The sequence below is a fragment of the Nomascus leucogenys genome, chromosome 17 (genome assembly GCF_006542625.1).
Source record: "Nomascus leucogenys isolate Asia chromosome 17, Asia_NLE_v1, whole genome shotgun sequence".
Lineage (NCBI taxonomy): Eukaryota > Metazoa > Chordata > Mammalia > Primates > Hylobatidae > Nomascus > Nomascus leucogenys.
Genome location: NC_044397.1, coordinates 78,324,915 through 78,344,833, shown reverse-complemented (window position 1 = coordinate 78,344,833; position 19,919 = coordinate 78,324,915). Strand labels below are relative to the sequence as shown.

General features: G+C 37.3%; 1 protein-coding gene across 2 annotated transcripts in view; it reads right to left on the bottom strand.

Moving 5' to 3' along the window:
- Positions 1 to 19,919, bottom strand: part of SKAP2 (src kinase associated phosphoprotein 2) — a 200,400-nt gene that overhangs the window by 152,358 nt on the left and 28,123 nt on the right. The window lies entirely within an intron of this gene.

The following is a 19,919-nucleotide window of genomic DNA, read 5'->3' as shown; positions in this document are numbered from 1 at the left end:
CATAAAAACCCTAGAAGAAAACCTAGGCAATACCATTCAGAACCCAAGCATGGGCAAAGTTCATGACTAAAACACCAAAAGCAATGGCAACAAAAGCCAAAATTGACAAATGAGATCTAATTAAAGAGCTTCTGGACAGCAAAAGAAACTGTCATCAGAGTGAACAGGCAACCTACAGAATGGGAGAAAATTTTTGCAATCTATCCATCTGACAAAGGGCTAATATCCAGAATCTACAAGGAACTTAAACAAATTTACAAGAAAAAAACAACCCCATCAAAAAGGGGGTAAAGGATATAAACAGACACTTCTCAAAAGAAGACATTTACATGGCCAACAAACATATGAAGGAAAGCTCATCATCACTGGTCATTAGCGAAATGAAAATCAAAACCACAGTGAGATACCATTTCACGCCAGTTAGAATGGTGATCATTAAAAAGTCAGGAAACAGATGCTGGAGAGGATATGGAGAAATACGAATGCTTTTACACTCTTGGTGGGAGTGTACATGAGTTCAACCATTGTGGAAGACAGCATGGCGATTCCTCAAGGATCTAGAACCAGAAATGCCATTTGACCCAGTAATCCCATTACTGGGTATACGCCCAAAGGCTTATAAATCATTCTACTATAAAGACACATGCACACATATGTTTATCACAGCACTGTTCACAACAGCAAAGGCTTGGAACCAACCCAAATGCCCATCAATGATAAACTGGATAAAGAAAATGTGGCGCATATACACCATGCAATACTATGCAGCCAAAAAAAGGATGAGTTCATGTCCTTTGCACGGACATGGATGAAGCTGGAAACCATCATTCTCAGCAAACAGAGGAACAGAAAACCAAACACTGCATGTTCTCACTCATAAGTGGGAGTTGAACAATGAGAACACATGGACACAAGGAAGGGAACATCACACACCAGCACCTGTCGGGGGGTGGGGGCTAGGGGAGGGATAGCATTAGGAGAAATACCTAATGTAGATGAAGGGTTGATGGGTGCAGGAAACCACTGTGGCACATGTATGTCTATGTAACAAACCTGCGCATTCTGCACATGTATCCCGGAACTTAAAGTATAATTTAAAAAAAAAAGAACTTTCCCATGCTTTCTTCCCTTCTCACTGTTCACAAGACAAAAACCACTTTAATACTAATTACGTTCTGAAATGTTAATTTTTCAATGCCTTCAATTGCTAAAAGACAGCGTCTTTACACGCCTTATATCTGTATGTTTGATAATATTAGGTAATTGCTGCTACTTTTTAAGGTATGATGAGTATTAAGGTTGTTTTTAAAATAATTACTATCTATATTACATAACTGGGAATATGTAGGAATGGCATGAGGAATTTGATTCAAAATAATCTAGAAGGAGCAAGCAGAGCAAGTACAAATACAAACAAAACACTACTGTCTACGAGGTGATAACTGTTCAAGCTGAGATATGGATACACGTAAGTTTTATTATAATATTCTATTTCTGTATGTTTGAAATTATTCATAAAAGTTAAATAAAAGTGCTCAGAAATTTTTAAAAAATCAAATATAAGCCTGGTGCAGTGGCACATGCCTATAGTCCCAGCTACTTGGGTGGCTGAGACAGGAATATTGCTTGAGCCCAAGAACTCAAGGCTGTAGTGCACTATGATTGTACCTGTGAATAGCCACTATTCCAGCCTGGGCAATATTGCGAGATCTCTTAAAAAAATCAAATATTTAAGAACTTGATTTTTAAAACTGTTAATAATTGTCACAAAACATAATCTTTCCACTTGTAAAACAGGATCTACTAATAAGTTTTCTCAAAGGTTACCTCCTAGTACATTTAAAATGAAGCTTTATTTATAAAATATTTTCTTAATTTAATGTGACAGTAACTACATATCTTGAGTTTTTTGGTCAAGTATGTAAACAACCAACCAAAGAATGAAATCAATTGAAATTTCAAGATTATCTACATTTTAAATCCATTGGCATATTTCTAACAAAATAATCCAGTTAATGCTTCTCAGGGTTAAGACTCATTTTGATCAAATTCTCATATGCTATTGTTTCATTACTTTCCTACTATCTAACAGACAGGAAGCTAAATACGATTCACCCAAATAAAAAAGATCACAGAAATTTAACATAGGTCAACACACAGGTCATGACATTTATGAACCACCATATAAAAATGCCTGCCATATTTATTAGTAAAAAGTTGAATATTAAATCATAAAAATAATCAGTTATTGACTCATCTTTTAGCTACTCACAATATGATATGATTAAATAAAATATTGTCCAACACAAATTAAACTACTTATGTTCAAACATGGATAAAAATTCCAAAGAAAATATGTACTAAAATCAAGTCAATTATTCCATCCCTTGGTCATCTTGTGACATTACAGTAACCAAGAGCTAACACTGGCATGTCCTATGTACCTATCCCTACTACAATCTTTTGAAATATTATTAATTATCCCTAATTTTACAAATTAAGAAACTAAGACTTAGACAGAAAATAATTTGTTCAAAGTCACAGTGTCAAACCAGTATTAAACCCAGGTATATAGGATACAATAATCTGTGCACTTAACGACAACAGTACTATTTACTCATGACATGATGAAACACAGAGTTTATCTTCTTTAAAGTCCTTGAAAATTTAGTATGCAGATACTAAAAGTACATCTGATCTGCCTTGAATATTGCTTAATATTATTTAAGTTGCCAGGACAAGACATAGTAACGTAACATGATGGCTGAATTACATGGAGAAAAATAATTAGATAATAAAAACAAAGAGGGAGGAAAAAAAAGCCTAAGATCACATCAACATTCAAATGAACGCCAAAGAAAACTACCAGGATAAAATGTATCACCAGGTCTATAATCATACTAAGGAATGAAAGTAATTCATGGCATGGCTTCAAAAATTCTGTAAAATAGAATCATAGGTTTAGAAATAAAAGCAGCAATTCTCCTGGTTTACCTGTGAGGAAAGTTGGAGAAAATGTCTCTATTCTAAATCTTCTCATCTATCTCATTCTACCGTCTCTGGCAAGTCTTCTCTTTCTCATATTAAACATGTTTAGGCGAATATATCAATGATTCTCCATATCTCTATTCCCTATCTCAGACTCCCTCTTAAATATCTTTGACTGGATTCTCAATACTCCTTCAAGCTCAACAAACTTCATCTTTCTTATCCGCCTTTCCACTTTCTTTATAGATAATATCACTTCCCCGAGAAAAGAATCTAAGTGTCAAGATTCACGTTAAGCATGATCATAAGTCTACCAGTGGTTCTACCCCTGGCTATTTACTCTCCTTTGTCCCACCCATCAAGTTGATCCTCCAGTCCGGTTCTTCCCAGGCCTGAGTTCCCCAGAAATATACCAAGCCCTGCCTTTCTTCTACACTTCCAGCTCCCTCCCATAACAAACTAAAATTTATTTGTCATTTGATCCATTCCTTACAACTCTTATCTCTGCCTGCTTAATCTGATACATTAGCATTTATCAGATAATTAATAATAATTATTAATGTAAGTATTTTCTTTGCCAAATCCAATCTTTATTCTTTATTTCTATGGTGATAGCTTCATCCATTATCACCTCTGTTAAGTATGACAACTGATGAGCCAAAGTAGTAAACGTAACAGATATGTCATTTGGTCCTCAATTACCCATCTGTATTTATACATACATGCCTCATATTACTGTGCTTTGCTTTAACACATTTTACAGATACTGCATTTTTTACAAATTGCAGGTTTGTGACAACCCTTGTTGAACAAGTCTATCGGCACCATTTTTTCAACTGCACATGCTCACTTTGTATCTCTGTGTCACATTTTGGTAATTCCTGCAATATTTCAAATTTTTTCATTATTATTATTATATCTGTTATGGTGATGTATAATCAGTGACCTTTGATGTTGCCATCTAATTGTTTTGGGGCACTATGATCTGCACTCATATAAGACAGCAAACTTTAATAATAAATGCATGTCCTCTGGCTGCTCCACAACCCAACCTTCCCCTATGTCTCTGCCTCTCCTTGGGCTTCCTCATTCCCTGAAACATAACAACACTGAAATTAAGCCAATTAATAAATCTACAATGGGCTGGGCGTGGTGGCTCAAGCCTGTAATCCCAGCACTTTGGGAGGCCGAGGCGGATGGATCATGAGGTCAGGAGATCGAGACCATCCTGGGTAACACGGTGAAACCCCGTCTCTACTAAAAATACAAAAAAAAAAAAAATTAGCCAGGCATGGTGGCGGGCGCCTGTAGTCGCAGCTACTCGGGAGGCTGCGGCAGGAGAATGGCGTGAACCCAGGAGGTGGGGCTTGCAGCGAGCTGAGATCGCACCACTGCACTCCAGCCTGGGCGACACACCGAGACTCCGTTTCAAAAAAAAAAAAAAAAAATTACCCAACAAAGGCCTCTAAGTGTTCAAGTGAAAGAAAGAGTTCCACATCTCTCACTTTAAATCAAAAGGTACAAAAGGTAGAAATGATTAAGCTTAGGGAGGAAGGCATGTAGAAAGTCGACATAGGCCAAAAGGAAGGCCTCTTGTGCCAAACAGCCAAGTTGTGAATGCAAAGGAAAAGTCCTTGAAGGAAAACAAAAGTGCTACTCCAGTGAACACACAAATGATAAAAAAGCAAAATAGCCTGGCCAGGCATGGTGGCTCACGCCTGTAATCCCAGCACTTTGGGAGGCCGAGGCAGGAGGATTACCTGCGGTCAGGAGTTTGAGACCAGCCTGTCCAACATGGTGAAACCTCATCTCTACTAAAAATACAAAAATTAGCTAGGTGTGGTGGTGGGCGCCTGTAATCCTAGCTACTCAGGAGGCTGAGGCACGAGAATTGCTTGAACCTGGGAGGTGAGGGTCACAGTGAGCCGAGATCATGCCACTGCACTCTAGCCTGGGCAACATAGTGAGACTTTGTCTCAAAAAAAAAAAAAGCAAAAAGCAAAACAGCCTAATTACTGATATGGAAAAACTTTGAGTGGTCTAGCTAGAAGATTAAACCAGCTACAACACTCCCTTAAGCCAAAGCCTAATCCAGATCAAGGCCCTAACTCTCTTCAATTCTATGAAGGCTGACAAGAGATGAGAGCTGCAGAAGAAAAGTTAGAATCTAGCAGAGGTTGGTTCATGAGGTTTAAGGAAAGAAGCCATCTTCATAACATAAAAGTGCAAGGAGTTTGGAAGAAGTTAATTCCAACCCTCACGGATGACTTTGAGGGGTTCAGGACATTAATGGAAGAAGTCACTGCAGACGTGGTGGAAATGGCAAGAGACCTACAATTAGAAGTGGACCCTGAAGATATGACTGAATTGTTGCAATCTCATGATAAAACTTGAAGGGATGAGGAGTTGCTTCTCAGGGTGAGCAAAGAAAGTAGTTTCTTGCGATGGGATCTACTCCTGATGAAGATGCTATCAACACTGTTGAAATGACAACAATTAATTTGGAATATAACATAAATGTAGTTGATAAAACAGTGGCAGGGTTTGAGAGGATTGACTCCAATTCTTAAAGAAATTCTACCATGGGTAAAATGGTGGCAAACAACATTACATGCCAGAGAGAAATCTTTCATGGAAAGAAGAATCAATTAATGAATCAATCAATTCATTGTCTTTATTTAAGAAATTGCCACAGCCCCCCCAACCTTCAGCAGCCATCCACATTGAGACAAGACCCTCAACCAGCAAAAAGGTTATAATTCTCTGAGGGCTAACATGATTGTTGACATTTACTAACAATAAACCATTTTAAAATTACAGTATGTGTGGGGTTTTGCAGACACAATGCACACTTAATAGTGTGCTGGGAGGTAATATAGTAGTAAGGAACACAAATTGGAAAAAGATGGTGCATCCTTTTTAAAGGATGACAAACACAGTGTAAGCTCAGTATTGCCAGACTATCCAATTTTCCTAGAGAAGGCATAAATCTGAATTTTTCTGGGTTGGCACAAATTTTCAAAAGTCAAATACTGATTTGGCTAAACAAAATATACCTATATACCAAATTTTTAACTTGGCCTATCAGTTTGAGACCTTTGTTCTAGACACTTTATATACTGTCTCAATTTTAAACCAATCCATCAGTGAGTTGTGCATCTAGACCAAGGGTGGGCAAACTTTTTTAGTAAAGTGTCAGACTAGAAATATTCCAGGCTTTGTGGGACTATGGTCTGTGTAACAACTACATACTGCTGCTGTTGTAGCATGAACACAGCCATAGACAATATATAAACAAATACATATGGCTGTGCCATATAATTATCTATAAAATATAGCAACAAGCCAAATTTGCTCCATGGGCTGTAGATTGCCAACCCCTGGTCTAGACTGTTATTTTGGCCCCACACAAAAATGACTTGTCCTAAGCTGTATTTTGGCATTATGCTACATACCTATGTTGGTGGATGTTTTCAGAAAGAACTCCAGGGCATTATTAAATATACTCTTGTGGTTTTTATTTACCACATTATATGACATTCTTTTTAAAGCCCCCTTGAAAGAAATTTCACCAGATCCTAGTGCTACAGGTACTAAGAACTGTATATCTCTTGAGTACTTGATTTATTTTTATATCAAGAACACTATGAATCTTGCATCTAATCAGTTTTCCTTCTTTGCATTGGCAAAGAAAGCAAGAAACCTGAGGGTCAAATAAGTAAGTAATCTCCAGCAAAAGCTAGACTACTTATGGTATGCATTTGAGATACAGATATTAATACTACCTTACTTTAATTTTCCTATGTATCCTCCTTTTCCCCACCTTTGATTTCCTCTTTTTTTAACCTTGGTATAATACATGTATCTTCACTAACTGCCTCAACTGCTTTTTACAAAAGAATAGAAATTAGGAAAAAATAAATAAAAAGCATGTCTATCCAAGACAAATTAAATTCAAACAATCTAAAAATCTAATTTTTGTTTAGTTCTAATCTATACAATTGTACCTTTTCATATAGGTGCTAACAAGTAAAAGTGATTGGTTTATTTTATCTAGTTAATCCTTTCTTCTCATACATTGCTAAAAAGAGAAAGAATATAATGGCTAAACAGCAGTTAAAAAAAAAAAAGGAGAACTTTCACTAACTGGAACATCAGCTCTTATGAAAGGTTTGAAGAATTAATGAAAATAAATAAATGAAAAATAATAAAATTTTTAAAATTAACCAGTCTAGACAGTTTTAACATTTATTTTTGCCTCCAGCTCTTCTCTCTATAAATCAATTCAAAATTTAGCATGCTAAATAATTATTTTAACCTACTGCATAAACATTATACTCTCTAATGAACTTGAAATATCCATTACTGAATGTATATCTATAACTATTATCTATCCCAGCCTTTTATTCTCTCTATACACATTTTTACAACACCTAAGTTTAGTCATACTTTCACATATCCTGCCTTTAGTGGCTGTTTTTGCCTGCTCTGAATTGCTTATTTCTTTAAGAGTACCTCAGTTTTCCTTTGGAGAATGGTACCTCCCCAAATGTCCATGGGGATCAGGTGAAGCTGGCCTTACCCCTCTCCACAAACTCTTTTTTGGGCACATGATCCAGACCTAGCCAATTAGTGCAATACACACACACACACACGCCACAGTGATTGATTTAGAATAAGCACATAACCCAAGCCAAGGATTCCTGCTGCAATTATTGAGAGATCTCTGTTTCAATGGGGTTGCTAATCTGGTAGAAATATCTAAGAAGCTGCTGGTGGGTGGTCATCTTTGCCACAGCCATCCTATGGGTACAGTGTCTCTAAGAAGAAGCTACACATAGGAAAGCAGTATGTGAGTGGGAATACTCATTACAGTTTGAGCACTTACCTGGATCTAGATGGGCAAGAGGCAAGATTCCAATTCTGTTCATTTTTCACAAGTGAACCAATAAACTCCCCTTTCTGCTTTGTGCTTAAGCCAGTTTGAGTTGAGTTTCTTTTTCTGTCCTGTCCACTCAAAGAGTTCTGACCAATATATCCCTTTACCAGGCTGTTTCACAAATGTGAAAAACTATTACCTCCATGTTCTACATATCAAAAATCTTATTCTCCCAGACCTGGTTCAAATGCCATTAATGTTACCAAGTCTGTCTTTATTCCCACCATAATTACCATCTTCTTTCTCCTTCTATATTTCTTTTAATAGTGATTAAACCAATCTGCCTTGAATTAGTTGATATTTATATCTCTCCTCTCTCTACTAATCTATAAATAAGGTACTTAAAGACAGTGACATACCTTATTAAACATTTTATTCTCCCAAGTCTAAAATAGCTAAAAGTAAAATCTATTGAAATAAACTTTTATTCCATCTAGCACTCTGCCTAAAACATACAACACTATTACCCTTTCTTACTACTTTTATTTTAAAAATCAATTACATCTTATAAGACATATTTTCTTTTAGAAAAGAAATCCTATTTTATGCATATTAGGGGATTATAACATACATAGATCCCAGGACACCAACACCAAAATAAGTCCTATTCGGTGAAAGAAATATATGTGTATTTCTTTTCCCCGTGGCAAGAAATTTTATAATTTTTGATATTAAAATATAATTCTTATTAAATTCCTTTAGTGTTAAAGAAAGACATGGCATGTTCAAAATAGAAAAGCTCACAGGTGGTATTAAAAAGCAAGGAAGAGCTTCTGGAGGCATTTATACAAAACAACACAAAACCACCTCTGGCATGAAATTACTTTTCTGACATAGTCTTTAAATATGGCATTATATGTTTCCACTTTTTAGGTATGAAAAAGAATTAGCTGATATTCAAATTCAATTACCCTTTTCTCTAGGTATTCCAAATGAAAAACTTTCAGCACGCTCCACTGCTTGACTCTCATACAAAAATATAATTAATATCTGATTATGACATTGGAATCTGAAAGTATATTTGATGAGAAATGTGAGATTAGAAGGCCTAAAGTTTCTCCATAGTGAAAATAAACCTAAACATTTAAATTAAAATACGACTGTAACTATGGAGGAAGATACAGAGAAAGATATAGGAATTCAAAATAAAAAGTCCAACAATCAAAATAGTTCTGGTACTACTGTAAATAATTCTCTCTGAACCTAGATCAATGGTTTAATCTGTGGTAAAGAACCAGTTTTTCCCAAGACATCACAAATCCCACTATTTTTGTAAAAATAACAACAACAACAAAAACATAAATTACTAGAAAAAAGATCACATACTTAGGTAAGGCAGAAATATCAAATTGCCATAAACATTTCTAAATGCTTATTCTTAATTTTCGTACTTATGTCGTCGTTGACCAGTAACAAATAGATCACAAGTCAGGACCAGTCTTTAGGCCACACACTGATAGCGAGTGCTGCTTAGAAAATTCACATGGCCTCTTTGTGTCTCAGTCCCCTATGTGACTGACACAGGGAAAAAAATAAATAAATAAATACATTCATACATACATACATATCTTAACAAGAGAGAAGAGATCAATTCAAATAAACTAACTTTATTTTGTTAAGCTAACAACAGTAACCATTTTTCCAAGACCATGATCACAGCACCCCTTAGATCCCACCACTGTAACTATGTATTGACAAAGCCTGGCCCCGGAAAACCCAGAAAGTCAACAAAATGATCTATTAGACTATGTGTTCTCTGAAATAACTTAAGGAAAACTGATATGAAAGAAGAGTCACGTGATTATAGGTTTGTATTTGCAATGCAACAAACATTTCATTTACATTTCAAACGTATGTATTAAGTTGCTAGAAATGACAGTGATATATAAACAAAATAAGAATTCTTTTTAACAAACGATGTTAAAGGCTACAGAATTCAAGAGTTTACTGAGCTTAAAAGGTATAGCAAGGCCAGGCGCAGTGGCTCACGCCTGTAATCCCAGCACTTTGGGAGGCCGAGGCAGGCGGATCATGAAGTCAGGAGATCGAGACCATCCTGGCTAACACGGTGAAACCCCGTCTCTACTAAAAATACAAAAAATTAGCCAGGCGTGGTGGCGGGCGCCTGTAATCCCAGCTACTCAGGAGGCTGAGGCAGGAGAATGGCATGAACCTGGGAGGCAGAGCTCGCAGAGCCAAGTTTGAGCCACTGCACTCTAGCCTGGGTGACAGAGTGAGAGTCTGTCTCAAAAAAAAAAAAAAAATAGAATCTTCAGTTAGGCAGACATCTTAGACATGTCACAAAAGAACAAGTGATGGCCGGGAGCTGTGGCTCACACCTGTAATCCCAGCACTTTAGGAGGCCGAGGTGGGCAGATTACCTGAGATCAGGAGTTCAAGACCAGCCTGGCCAACATGATGAAACCCCATCTCTACTAAAAATACAAAAATTAGACAGGTGTGGTGGTGTGCACTTGTAGTCCCAGCTACTCGGGAGGCTGAGGCACGAGAATCACTGGAACCCAGTGGGGGCAGAGGTTGTGGTGAGCTGAGATCACGCCATTGCACTCCAGCCTGGGCGACAGAGCGAGACTCTGCCTCAAAAAAAAAAATAATAAAGTACAAGTGATAAAAGAAAACGCAGAAAAATTAAACTTCGTCAAAATGTAAAACTTTTGTGCTTCAAGGATACCATCAAGAAAGTGAAATGAAAACCTGTAGACACTGAGAAAATATTTACCAATCATATATCTGATAAGCAACTGGTATCCAGAATATATAAGTGACTCAGAACTTAACAATAAATAGGCCAGGTGCAGTGGCTCATGCCTGTGCTCAACACTTTGGGAAGCCAAGGCGAAAGGATCGCTTGAGCCCAGGAGTTCAAGACTTAGCCTGGGCAACAAAGTGAGACCCTGTCTCTACAAAAAAAATTAAATTAATTTATAATTAGTTGAGTGTAGTGGTATGTGCCTGTAATCTCAGCTACTTGAGAGGCTGAGTTGAGAGGATTCATTGAGCCCAGGAGGTAGATGCTGCAGTGAGCCCTGATCATACCACACTGCACTACGGCTTGGGTGACAAAGCAAGACTCTGGGTCAAAACAAACAAATAAAAAACAATAAAAAGCCAACCCAAATGAAAAATAAGAAAAGAATTTGAAGCAGGCATTCTCCAAAAACATACAAATGGCCAATAAGCACATAAAAAGGTGATTAACATTATTAGTCATTACAGAAGTGCAAATCAAAACTACAGTAAGATACCACTTCACATTCACTAGGGTGGCTGAAATAAAAAAGACAGTAAGTGTTGAAGAGAACTGTGGACAAATCAGAATCCCCACATATTGCTGGCTGGAACATAAACTGGTGCAGTCATTTGGAAAAAGTTTGGCAATTCCTCAAAAAATGAAACCAAAATACACCATACGATCCAGTAATTTCAATCCTAAGTATATACTCAAGAAAAATGAAAAAATATATTAACACAAAAAGTTTTACACAAATGTGCATTATTCATAATAGTCAAAAAGGGTAAACAACACAAATGTCCATCAATTGAGGATGGATGAACAAAAGGTGGCACATCCACACAGGAAGCATTATCGGGCCATAACAGGGAATAAAGAACTGGTAATATGCTGGATGAACCTTGAAAACATTATGCTAAGTTAAAAAAGCCAGACATACAAAGTTCTGATATATGATTCCATTTATATGAAATATCCACATTATGTAAATCTGTAGAAACAGAAATTAGATTCATAGTTGCCTAGGCCTTTGAGGGAGATGGAGGAGAAGGGTTAGGAAAAAGTTGAGAGTGACTACTCATGGCATGGAGTTTCTTTTTTGTGGAGATGAGAATGTTCTAAAATTGACTGGGATTATACTTACATAATTCTGTGACCATATTAAAAACCACCTGCATTGTATACTTTAAATTGGTATATTCTATGGTTAAATATATCTCAATAAAGTGAGTAAAAAAAAATAAGAATCCTAGACCCTACCCCTAAACTGTTGGTAAACTATGTAAAATCAAAATAATCTCTTTTAACTCAATAAATGCATGTCTTCTCAAGCCATAATTTTAGAAGGTTTAATTTTAAAATTGCTTGTCTTACTCTCAATTCTGTAAATCAATGTGCTATTCATATATAACGAGCTCAAGAAAATAATTTACCTGAGCTAATTCTTATACCTTCCTTGCAGAGATATTTTCTTCAATAGTATTTGTTATTTTTAAATCTATAGCATACTCAATTTTTCCTCAAGTGTGAAGCAAGGACCCTGATATCATCTCTGAGTTTTGAAAAAGAAATACTTTGATAAGCACATATGAAAGCTGGAGAATGGTACCTTCTCTGTGTTTAATTTTGATAAAAACAATAAACAGTTTTGCCCTAATCCTCTCTGGGCTTATTTATTAATGGGGCATTTATTTGCTACTACTAACTTCGCAGCCCTGCATTTTAGTTATGTGTACTACTTTTTCTGTTTGGATTTGTTACTGTCTTTAGCATTATACTATTCAGTTCTTGAATGAGAATTACGAGGTTTTGATTGGAAGCCTTGTTTCCTAATAATTAGGGACCATTTTTTCCCCACTTATTTTCATATATAGCTTCATAAGTGATCTAATGCAGTCCAAACTCATTCAAATGCTCTTAAAAGTTTGTAAATTTTTAGTCACTAGCTATCGAGCTCATGTATCAAATACAGTGACTCCTTCCCAGAGCTCATGATGCCTATATATAAAATTTTTCCAGGTATAAAATTTCTTTATTCTTATATGCTCATTACTCAACAGAAAGAAGCCAAGGCACAAAGAAGTACAAGGGTTCAAGAAAAAGGCATGATATATTTGCTATAGAAAATTTAACCACCAAGTTTTCAACACAGAATACCCTGTTGAAAAAATGATTGTGTAGATGGAATCCCTAAAACTTCCAACTGCAAATCCTACAAAATTCATCTTAGCCAGTAAAACATATGAGCTATATAGTACGGAAGTTAGACAACACTCACAAACAGTTGTGTCAAACACAAAAAGGAAAATTTATTTAAGATAATCCCTAAAATTGACTGGATAACAATAATAACTCACATTTAATATGTCTTTACTATGGGTCAGGAAGTATTCTAAACTTTTTTATATGCCTTATCCTACTTAATCCTAGGAATAACCATAGGTTATAGATACTATTATTATCCTTAATTTGACAGATGAGAAAACTCCGAAAAGTTAAGAAATTTGCTGGAGGTCACAGAGATAGGCAATGACGTATTTGAACCCAGGCAGTATGACCTGTTCTTAACTACTATGTTTCATTTTTAGAGTGACTAAGGTATGTCCTATCCCATACCTTAGTCACTCTAAAATAAATACCTGAAGCCAGAGCCAAAACTTTTTACATGCCACCCTTGTCAATCCTCATCTCCCATTCTCCAAACTTTCTGTCATGTTAGTCTTTCCACGGTTCATCAAACTATGGTTATTTCCAGCTCCATTTCCCCTTGTCCCTCATTCCCTTAACTTATGTAGAAAGTATTCTTCCCTCCATTCTCTACTAATTAAATTTCTATCCACCCTTACTAAATTCTAGTTCAAACTCCAACTTCTTCCATAAAACATCTATCCACTGACACCAGTTGGCAATAGCTTCTTCCTTCTTTAACCTCTTATTTATGGTCAATGCCACACATTTCTGTAACTGAACAAAGTTGGTAAGGTTTCCAACTATTAGATATGCATACCTTTTACCCAAAACAAGACTGTAGTCCTTTTACAGGGAGGAAGAGTTCCTTTCTATTGCTTATAGCATCTTGGTTCTTCTAGAAATCTAGTATTCACTCTAAGTGACTATATCTCAGGCTTGACTAACATACTTATTTGGACTACCTTTGACTGGTGGCCAGGGAGCTACTTCTTCCAATGATTCTAATAGACTAGTTATGAAAAAGTTTTAGGATACAGCAGCCTCTTGGTGTCATTAAAAAGGAAGCATAGACTAAGCATCAACCTTTCTTCCTGAAGTTTCCTTGAAATTCCTTTTGTTTGTTTTTAAAGAATAAAGCCTTGAGCTGGGCATGCTGGTGCATGCCTGTAGTCTCAGCTGAGGCAGGAGGATCACTTGAGCCTAGGAGTTCAAGGCCTGCCTGAGCAACACAGCAAGACCCCACCTCTAAAAAAGAAAGAAAGAAGAAAGCTTTAATAACACTGGTAATCAAGAAAGGGTAAAGAAAGTAGACCAAAATTTTTGAGTAATTCCTTGCAACTGGAAAGCAGATGAGACTGGAGTAATGAAGATACAGCAGAGGACACCTAAGCCTAGGAGGATACCAAGGAGATTGCTAGTTTTCAAAAAGGAGACTCAGAGATGCTACAAGCAAAGATACAGGATGATGAAGAACTCATTAAAGAACTGTAATCAAAGCAGCTAGAATCCTTGGGTCCATCCTCAAAAGCAGCTGGCAGTAAAGGCTTGTGTATTTGGGCTAAATCCCGAACTCCATTCTCTCATTTTCTAAGCAAGTGAACTAGCTCCCAAAGGAGCCTTCTCCATGAGCATTGCAACCAAGAGAGAAGCTGAGCAGTGTGTCAGATAATTCTATACTCCCTACCACCCCAGAACCAAAAAAGTATGCAGAGGGTCAAAAATCTGTAACTAGGAATGAAATAAAAGCATTTAACTTCCCCTGAGTAATGTTCTACTTATTTTGGCAATTGTGGAGGGTACCAGTCTGCCTCCTCCCTCCGTACCAAAATGCTCTGTAGGCAAGCTGCCTCTAGGCAAGCTGCTAGTACACTTACAACCCCCAAGTCGACCTCCCATTCAAAGGAAAAGCCTTTCAGGACTACAGACATGCAAAAGCAAAGGAATCCTACAGAAGTTACCTACAGGATCCAACCAGGTCCTTCACTCACAAACATGAATCACTAATGCAAGCTCTCCAGATATCTGAGGAAAACCAACGGCATGGAGAAAAAGGTCCAATGTTTAAAATCCAACTTGTAGGCAAAGCAGTCAACTTAGAGAATCAAATATAAATGTTACAGACCTTAAAAATGCAAAAGTAATATAATTTAAAAAATTTGAATTGAAGAGCAGGAAGAGAAATGGAATCAAGCCTGGGTGCACTAATTTCTTCATATTTTAAAAGAAGGAATCAATAGGCACTGCCTGAGGTTGGCACATTACAAAATAAGAATATTATTTAAGTGAAAAGCAAACACAAAGAGAAACACAAAGGGAGAAGCAGGAGAGGAAGTTTAAGGAATCATTTGCCGTAGAGGAAGTCAACAGATACCATTTACAGTTGCCCCAACAAGAACTAAAAGTGTAATATCTAAAGTTACTACGGGAACTACTGAAGAACCTGTACCAAGTGGGGCTGCCTCTAGAGAGTAGTAGTTTCAGGGGGTAGGGTGAGGTGGAAATAAAGCATTTACTTTTTATTGTACAACTTTGTTTGTTTTTATTTTTAACCACATGCATGTCTCTTATAATGAAAAAACAAAAACAAGGCCGGGGGTGGTGGCTCACACACCTATAATTCCAACACATTGGGAGGCCAAGGTAGAAGGACTGCTTGAGGCCAGGAGTTCAAGACGAGCCTGGATATCATGAGATTGTGTTATTGCGTTATCGCACTCTAGCCACAACACAGGTCAGGAGTCCAAGACAGGCCTGGCCAAGATGGTGAAACCCTGACACTACTAAAAATACAAAAATTAGCTGGACGTGGTGGTGGGCACCTGCAATCCCAGCTACTCAGGAGGCTGAGGCAGAGAATTAGTTGAACCTGGGAGGCAGAGGTTACAGTGAGCCAACATCGTGCCTCCAAGAAATAAGGAACTATGTGAAAAGACCAAACCTACATTTGATTGGTGTACCTGAAAGTGACAGGGAGAATGGAACCAAGTTGGAAAACACTCTTGAGGATATTATCCAGGAGAACTTCCTGAGCCTAGAAAGACAGGCCAACATTCAAATTCAGGAAATACAGAGAACACCACAAAGATACTCCTCGAGAAGAGCAACCCCAAGACACATAATGGTCAGATTCACCAAGGTTGAAATGAAGGAAAAAATGTTAAGGGCAGCCAGAGAGAAAGGTTGGGTTACCCACAAAAGGAAGCCCATCAGACTAACAGCAGATCTCTCTGCAGAAACCCTGTAAGCCAGAAGAGAGTGGGGGCCAATATTCAACATTCTTAATGAATTTTCAACCCAGAATTTCATATCCAGCCAAACTAAGCTATGTAAGTGAAGGAGAAATAATATCCTTTACAGACAAGCAAACGCTGAGAGATTTTGTCACCACCAGGCCTGCCTTACAAGAGCTCCTGAAGGAAGCACTAAACATGGAAAGAAACAACCAGTACCAGCCACTGCAAAAACATCCCAAATTGTAAGGACCATTGACACTGAAGAAACTGCATCAACTAACGGGCAAAAAAATCAGCTAGCTTCATAATGACAGGATCAAATTCACACATAACAATATTAACCTTAAATGTAAATGAGCTAAATGCCCCAATTAAAAGACACAGACTGCGAGGCAGGCGGATCACGAGGTCAGGAGATCGAGACCATCCTGGCTAACACGGTGAAACACGTCTCTACTAAAAACACACAAAAAAAATTAGCCAGGAGTGGTGGTGGGCACCTGTAGTCCCAGCTACTCAGGAGGCTGAGGCAGGAGAATGGCATGAACCCAGGAGGCGGAGCTTGCAGTGAGCTGAGATCATGCCACGGCACTCCAGCCTGGGTGATGAAGCGAGACTCCATCTCAAAAAAAAAAAGACACAGACTGGCAGATTGGATAAAGAGTCAAGACCCATAGGTGTGCTGTATTCAGGAGACCCATCTCATGTGCAAAGACACACAAAGGGTCAAAATAAAGGGATGGACGAATATTTACCAAGCAAATGGAAAGCAATAAAAAGCAGGGGTTGCAATCCTAGTCTCTGATAAAACAGACATTAAACCAACAAAGATCAAAAGAGACAAAGAAGGGCATTACATAATAGTAAAGACATCAATGCAACAAGAAGAGCTAACTATCCTAAATATATATGCACCCAATACAAGAGTACCCAGATTCACAAAGCAAGTTCTTAGAGACCCACAAGGAGACTTAGACTCCCACACAATGACACCGGGAGACTTTAACACTCCACTGTCAATATTAGACCAACAAGACAGAAAATTAACAAGGATATTCAGGACTTGAACTCAGCACTGGACCAAGCAGACCTAATAGACATCTACAGAACTCTCCACCCCAAATCAACAGAATATACATTCTTCTCAGCACCACATTGCACTTATTCTAAAATTGACCACATAATTGGAAGTAAAACACTCTTCAGCAAATGCAAAAGAACAGAAATCATAACAGTCTCTCAGACCACAGTGCAAACAAATTAGAACTGAGGATTAAGGAACTCACTCAACACCGCACAACTACATGGAAACTGAACAACCTGCTCCTGAATGACTACTGGGTAAATAATGAAATTAAGGCAGAAATAAAGACGTTCTTTGAAACCAATGAGAACAAAGACACAATGTACCAGAATCTCTGGGACACAGCTAAAGCAGTGTTTAGAGGGAAATTTATAGCACTAAATCACCATAAGAGAAAGCAGAAAAGATCTAAAATTGACAACCTAACATCACATTTAAAAGAACTAGAGAAGCAAGAGCAAACAAATTCGAAAGCTAGCAGAAGACAAGAAATAACTAAGATCAGAGCAGAACTGAAAGAGATAGAGACACAAAAAAACCTTCAAAAAATCAATGAATTCAGGAGCTGGCTTTTTGAAAAGATCAAGAAAATAGACCACTAGCCAGACTAATAAAGAAGAAAAGAGAGAAGAATCAAATAGATGCAATAAAAAATGATAAAGGGGATATCACAACTGATCCCACAGAAATACAAACTACCATCAGAAAATACTATAAACACCTCTATGCAAATAAACTAGAAAATCTAAAAGAAATGGATGAATTCCTGGACACATACACCCTCCCAAGTATAAAACAGGAAGAAGTCGAATTCATGAATAGACCAATAACAAGTTCTGAAATTGAGGCAGTAATTAACAGCCTACCAACCAAAAAAGGCCCAGGACCAGAAGGATTCACAGCCGAATTCTACCAGAGGTACAAAGAGGATCTGGTACCATTCCTTCTGAAACTATTCCAAACAATATAAAAAGAGGGACTCCTCTCTAACACATTTTATGAAGCCAGCATCATCCTGATACCAAAACCTGGCAGAGACACAACAAAAAAAGAAAATTTCAGGCCAATATCCCTGATGAACATCAATGTAAAAATCCTCAATGAAATACTGGCAAACAAAATCCAGCAGCACATCAAAAAGCTTATCCACCACAATCAAGTTGGCTTCGTCCCTGGGATGCAAGGCTGGTTCGACATATGCAAATCAATAAACACAATCCATCACATAAACAGAACTAATGACAAAAACCACATGATTATCTCAAAAGATGCTGAAAAGGCCTTCGATAAAATTCAGCAGCCCTTCAGGCTAAAAACTCTCAATAAATTAGGTATTGATGGAATGTATCTCAAAATAATAAGAGGTATTTTTGACAAACCCACAGCCAATATCATACTGAATGGGCAAAAGCTGGAAGCATTCCCTTTGAAAACTGGCACAAGACAAAGATGCCCTCTCTCACCACTCCTACTCAACATTGTATTGGAAGTTCTGGTCAGGGCAATCAGGCAAGAGAAAGAAATAAGGATATTCAAACAGGAAGAGAGGAAGACAAATTGTCTCTGTTTGCAAATGACATGATTGTATATTTAGAAAACCCCATCATCTCTGCCCAAAATCTCCTTAAGCTGATAAGCAACTTCAGCAAAGTCCCAGGATATAAAATCAATTGTGCAAAAATCACAAGCATTCCTATACACCAATAATGGACAAACAGCCAAATCATGAGTGAACTCCCATTCACAACTGCTACAAGAAGAATAAAATACCTAGGAATACAACTTACAGAAGATGTGAAGGAACTCTTCAAGAACTACAAACCACTGTTCAAGGAAATAAGAGAGGACACAAACAAATGGAAAAATATTCCATGCTTATGGATAGGAAGAATCAATATCATGAAAAATGGCCATACTACCCAAAGTAATTTATAGATTCAATGCTATCCCCATCAAGCTACCAATGATTTTCTTCACAGAATTAGAAAAAACTACTTTAAATTTCATATGGAACCAAAAAAGAGCCCATATAGCCAAGACAATCCTAAGCAAAAAAGAACAAAGCTGGAGGCATCACGCTACCTGACTTCAAACTATACTACAAGGTTACAGTAACCAAAACAGCATGGTACTGGTACCAAAACAGCATGGTACTGCTACCAAAACAGATACATAGACCAATGGAACAGAAAAGAGGCCTCAGAAATAACGCCACACATCTACAACCATCTGATCTCTGACAAACCTGACAAAAACAAGCAATGGGGAAAGGATTCCCTATTTAATAAATGGTGTTGGGAAAACTGGCTAGCCATATGCAGAAAACTGAAACTGGACTCCTTCCTTACACCTTATATAAAAATTAACTCAAGATGGATTAACGCCTTAAATGTAAGACATAAAACCATAAAAACCCTAGAAGAAAACCTAGGCAATACCATTCAGTACATAGGCATGGGCAAAGACTTCATGACTAAAACACCAAAAGCAATGGCAACAAAAGCCAAAATTGACAAATGCAACCTAATTAAACTAAAGAGCTTCTGCACAGCAAAAGAAACTATCATCAGAGTGAACAGGCAACCTACAGAATGGGAGAAAAATTTTGCAATCTATCCATCTGACAAAGGGCTAATATCCAGAATCTACAAAGAACTTAAATTACAAGAAAAAAAAAAAAAACCCCATCAAAAAGTGGGCGAAGGATATGAACAAACACTTCTCAAAAGAAGA